The following is a 6,046-nucleotide window of genomic DNA, read 5'->3' on the forward strand; positions in this document are numbered from 1 at the left end:
CCAATACTAAATTGGTGATCCCTTGATGTCTCAGAACATGTCCTACCAACCGATCCCTCCTTCTAGTCAAGTTGTGCCACAAGCTCCTCTTCTCACCAATTCTATTCAATACTTCCTCTTAGTTACGTGATCTACCCATCTAATCTTCAGCATTCTTCTGTAGCACCACATTTCGAAAGCTTCTGTTGACTTCTTGTCCAAACTACTTATCGTCCATGTTTCACTTCCATACATGGCTACACTCCATACAAATACTTTCAGAAACGACTTCCTGACACTTAAATCTATACTCATCGTTAACAAATTTCTCTTCTTCAGAAACGCTTTCCTTGCTATTGCCAGTCTACATTTTATATCCGCTCTACATCGACCATCATCAGTTATTTTGCTCCCCAAATAGCAAAACTCCTTTACTACTTTAAGTGTCTCATTTCCTAATCTCATTCCCCCAGTATCAGCCCACTTAATTCGACTACATTCCATGATCTTCGTTTTGCTTTTGTTGATGTTCATCTTATACCCTCCTTTCAAGACACTGTCTATTCCGTTCAACTGCTCTTCCAAGTCCTTTGCTGTCTCTGACAGACCTACCATGTCATCGGCGAACCTCAAAGTTTTTATTTCTTCTCCATGGATTTTAATACCTACTCCGAACTTTTCTTTTGTTTCCTTTACCGCTTGTTCAATATAAAGATTGAATAACATCGGGGAGAGGCTACAACCCTGTCTCACTCCGTTCCCAACCACTGCTTCCCTTTCATACCCCTCGACTCTTATAACTGCCAACTGGTTTCTGTACAAATTGTAAATAGCCTTTCGGTCGCTGTATTTTACCCCTGCCACCTTCAGAATTTGAAAGAGAGTATTCCAATCAACATTGTCAAAAGCTTTCTCTAAGTCTACAAGTGCTAGAAATGTAGGTTTGCCTTTCCTTAATCTTTCTTCTAAGAAAGTCGTAGGTTCAGTATTGCCTCACGTGTGCCAATATTTCTACGGAATCCAAACTGATCTTCCCCGAGGTCGGATTCTACCAGTTTTTCCATTCGTCTATAAAGAATTCGCGTTAGTATTTTGCAGCTGTCACTTATTAAACTGATAGTTCGGTAATTTTCACATCTGTCAATACCGAGTTTCTTTGGGATTGGAATTATTATATTCTTCTTGAAGCATGAGGGTATTTTGCCTGTCTCATACATCTTGCTCCCAGATGGTAGAGTTTTGTCAGGACTGGCTCTCTCAAGGCTGTCAGTAGTTCTAATGGAATGTTGTTTACTCCGGGGGCCTCGTTTCGACTCAGTTCTTTCAGTGCTCTGTCAAAGTCTTCACGCAGTATCATATCTCCCATTTCATCTTCATGTACGGTTACACATCAATATTTTATATTTTTATACGAGAAGGTCACAAGGGTACATAAAGCGTGTCAGGGGGACGCGGAAAGCAGTGCAGTCATTCTCGCAGTGCCGAAACGGAACACTTTATCTGACGTCCAAAAGGGCATGGTCACTGGCTTTCGCGCCAAGGGTGGAAGTATTCCCGAAACGGCTAAGTTGGTAAATTGTCCGGCTGCCACCATGGTTACTGAGCATATGAAAATGAACCTATCCAAAACCCGCTGCGAGGCAACTCTGTTGCACCACGGTCCATAGACTGCAGGGGTGAACAATGGCAGTGGAGATGTGTACTGGCGAACAGACATGCAACTGTTCAGCAAATGATTGCCCAGATGAAGTAAGAAGCTACCAACAGTGTCCTCTCAATGACCGTTCAGCGTATGTTGCTGCATGTTGGCCTCCGCAGTAGGCTCTTGGTTGATGCATGTACGCTCACTGCTGTTCATAGGCGACGAATGCTCGATTTGGCACATCGGTACCCAACTGCACGTCCACTGCTGGTCTTTTCAGATGAACCACGCTTTGTGTACCATCGGACAGATGGCTGTTGGCATGTATGACGTGAAGTGTCTGAATACAAACATCCTGCAGCAATTATGAGATGGGTCAGGCTAGAGGAGGGGTTGTTGTTGGGTTGTTTGGGGGAAGAGACCAAATTGCGAGGACATCGGTCTCATCGGATTAGGGAAGGATGGGGAAGGAAGCCGGCCGTGTCTTTTCTAAGGAACCATCCCGGCGTTTGCCTGGAGTGGTGTAGGGAAATCATGGAAAACCTAAATCAGGATGGCCGGACTCGGGATTGAACCGTCGTCCTCCCGAATGCGATTCCAGTGTGCTAGCCACTGCGCCACCTCGCTAGGCTGGAGGAGGGAGCATTATGGTGTGAGGTATGTTTTCGTGGTATTCCCAGTGTGATCTCGTCATCCCAGAAGGCACAATGGATCAAGACAATTCTGCTCGGCTCGATGGCCTCTACCAGCAGGACAATGCAACGTGTTACACAGCTTGCAGTGTAGGTGCGTGGTTCCAACAGCACCACGAGGAGTCTACCGCACTGCCACCAAAGTCTCCCGGATTTAAACCGATCGAGAATTTGTGCCACACCTCAGTCGGGCTGCACACTTAATGGATCCTCTACCGAGAAACCTAAGGTAGCTGGCCGCGGTACTGCCCTCGGTCTGGCTGCACATCCCTGTGGGCACCTTCCAGAATCTCGCTGACTCTCTTCCTGCATGTCTCGCACCGGTCCTTTCGACATGCGATCACATTAATGTTACTGGACAGTTTATACACATATCAAAAAGTTTTGCATCACCTCAGTTCCCAGAAATCCTGAAGATAGACGTTCACTGTGGATATTGCATCACAGACACAGTCCCTTTGGTTGTTCGGAGGTGTCACTAAACCCGCCCAATGTAAACAACCACGCATGAGCAGCGCCTGTTAGACGGAGGGGGTCCGACAGCCGATCAGTTCCAGTCATTCCTCCAGGAAGGAGGTACACGGCTCGTGTTGTCTCTAGTTCAACCATGCCTAGACGGTCAATACCGCAGTTCGATCGCGTCCACATTGTTACATTGTGCGAGGAAGGGCTCTCGACGAGGGAAGTGTCCAGGCGTCTCGCAGTCAACCAAAGCGATGTTGTTCGGACATGGAGGAGATACAGAGAGACAGGAACTGTCGATGATATGTCTCGTTAGGCCGCCCAAGGGCTATACTACTGCAGTGGATGACCGCTACCTGCGGATTATGGCCTGACAGCAACGCCACCATGTTGAATAATGCTTTTCGTGCGGCCACAGGAAGTCGTGTTACTGCCCAAACTGAGTGCAGTAGGCTGCATGATGAGCAACTTCACTCCCGGCGTCCATGGCGAGGTCCATCTTTGCAACCACGACACCATACAGGGCGCCGGCCCGGGTGGCCGAGCGGTTCTAGGCGCTACAGTCTGCAACCATGCGACCGCTACGGTCACAGGTTCGAATCCTGCCTCTGTCATGGATGTCATGTCCATAGTTTAGTTAGGTTTAAGTAGTTCTAAGTTCTAGGGGACTGATGACCTCAGATGTTAAGTCCCACAGTGCTCAGAGCCATTTGAACCATTTTTGAACCATGCAGCGCGGTACAGATGGACCCAACAACATGCCGAATGGACCGCTCAGGACTGGCATCTCGTTCTCTTCATCGATGAGTGTCGCATATGCCTTCAACCAGACAATCGTGGAAGAAGTGTTTGGAGGCCACCCGGTCAGCCTGAACGCCTTAGAGACACTGTCCAGCGAGTGCAGCAAGGTGGAGGTTCCCTGCTGGTTTCGGCGACATTATGTGGGGCTGATGCACGCCGCTGGTGGTCCTGGAAGGCACTGTACGATACGTGAATGCCATCCTCCGACCGATGGTGCAATCATATCGGCAGCATATTGGCGAGGCATTCGTCTTCGTTGACGTCAATTCGCGCCCCCATCGTGAACATCTTGTGAATGACTTCCTTCAGGATAACGACATCGCTCGACTAGAGTGGTCACCAGGAACGCTATCGAATATGCCTGGGACAGATTGAAAAGGGCTGTTTATCGACGACGTGACCCTTCATCCACTCTGAGGGATCTGCGCCGAATCGCCGTTGAGGAGTGGGGCAATCTGGACCAACAGTGCCTTGATGAATTTGCGGATAGTATGCCACGACGAATAGAGGTATACATCAATGCAAGAGGACGTGCTACTGGGTGTTAGCGGTACCGGTGTGTACAGCAATGTGGACCACGACCTTAAGTCTCGCTGGTATGGTGGTAAAAGATGCAATGTGCGGTTTTCATTAGCAATAAAAAGGGCGCAAATAATGTTTATATTGACCTCTATTCGAATTTTCTGTACTGGTTTCGGAACTCTCAGCACCGAAGTGATACAAAACCATTCACTGCATCTAACCGCTTTAGCATAAGAATAGCTCATATGCATATCCACCAGTTAACTTTTGCATTCATAATACACACATCAAAAAGTCTGGAATGGAGGTAGCTTATACCCTGAGAACCCACAGGCTACCTTATATATACCTGCCGATCAAAGGGGTAGGTCTGTGAGTGAGAAAGAAGTGTAGTCCACGACGGAAGAATACTCAGACTTTATTTATCCAGTTTTTGGGAATGAGAGCACTTTGTGACTTGTAACAAACATTAAACATAATTTCAAAGTTGACGAAACTTTTTCTCGTTGACATGCCTCACAAAATTGTGAAAGGAAAAACGTTCATCGCTTAACATTTTCGCTGTTCGTGCAGTAAAACATCCCCATCAAACACGAGGTATAAATTTATTACTTCTTTGCTACTAACGACAATCGCGGCACATTTCCAAGACAGTAGTCACATATACCATTGGATGTAACAACAAAAGTATTTCATTGTACCACACATGACTTAGGAGGTACAACGCCATTAAGCTGAGTGAAAATTAAAATTCTAGAGCTACAGTTGTAATACGGGTACAAATACGTGTGAAATATGTTAAATTCATGTAACATATATTTAATTCCATGCCTGGAGGAGCAGACATCGGTGACGATAGAAATTACTCAGAAATTACGTAGAAATAAATTCGCTGAATGCGAATAACTTGGTTTGGTACCTATTTGTACCGGACCGAAACTTGTACACAGAGTTCCCGCTTATCGCCAGCGGGAGCCTTAACCATTAGGCAACTCGTGCACGCTTCTCGGTCAGTCCTGGTACTACATCTATACGTAACACAGCTGAAGTATTCTACGAATTTATCTCGATAAAATATATTTGAAATGTATGTACGCAGACAAAGCCAGGGATACAAAGCTAGGCGACTGATGACCTCAGAAGTTAAGTCGCATAGTGCCCAGAGCCATTTGATACAAAGCTCATTCCAAACCCCTGGAACGACCTCAACTATATTTGATTACACATATTATTTACGACCATACTGTGGGGGCAACAACCATCAGCTTTCCGAAACTTCCTGGCAGATTAAAACTGTGTGTCGGACCGAGCCTCGAACTCGTGACCTTTGCTTTTCGCGGGCAAGTGCTCTACCAACTGAGCTACGCAAGCACGAGTCACGCCCCGTCCTCACAGCTTTAATTGCGCCAGTACCTCGTCTCCTACCTTCGAAACTTTTCAGAAGCTCTCCTGCGAACCTTGCAGAACTAGCACTCCTGAAAGAAAGGAAATTGCGGAGACATGGCTCAGTCACAGAATGGGGGATGTTTCCAGAATGGGATTTTCACTCTGCAGCGGAGTGTGCACTGATATGAAACTTCCTGGCAGATTAAAACTGTGTGCCAGACCGAGACTCGAACTCGGGACCTTTGCCTTTCGCGGGCAAGTGCTCTACCAACTGAGCTATCCAAGCACGACTCACGCCCCGTCTCCGCAATATCCTTTCTTTCAGGAGTGCTAGTTCTGCAATTAAAGCTGTGAGGACGGGGCGTTAGTCGTGCATCGGTAGCTCAGTTTCATATCAGCGCACACTCCACTGCAGAGTGAAAATCTCATTCTGGAAGCATCAGCCTTCTATTACAGTGCGGGTGGTGACGTGGAGAGAGAAGTTGGGCGTGGGTTGGGGGAGTACGAGGAGCAGATGAACACCGATAAGGCAAAGGAGGAGATGGACAGAGCAAAGGAACAG

General features: G+C 47.1%; 1 non-coding gene across 1 annotated transcript; it reads right to left on the bottom strand.

Moving 5' to 3' along the window:
- Positions 1-5,696: 5,696 nt before the first annotated feature.
- Trnas-cga lies at positions 5,697-5,771 on the bottom strand. The gene has a single exon. It is a non-coding gene; the product is annotated as a tRNA-Ser (tRNA).
- Positions 5,772-6,046: the final 275 nt, after the last annotated feature.

Source organism: Schistocerca americana, chromosome 10 (assembly GCF_021461395.2).
Source record: "Schistocerca americana isolate TAMUIC-IGC-003095 chromosome 10, iqSchAmer2.1, whole genome shotgun sequence".
Classification (NCBI taxonomy): Eukaryota; Metazoa; Arthropoda; class Insecta; order Orthoptera; family Acrididae; genus Schistocerca; species Schistocerca americana.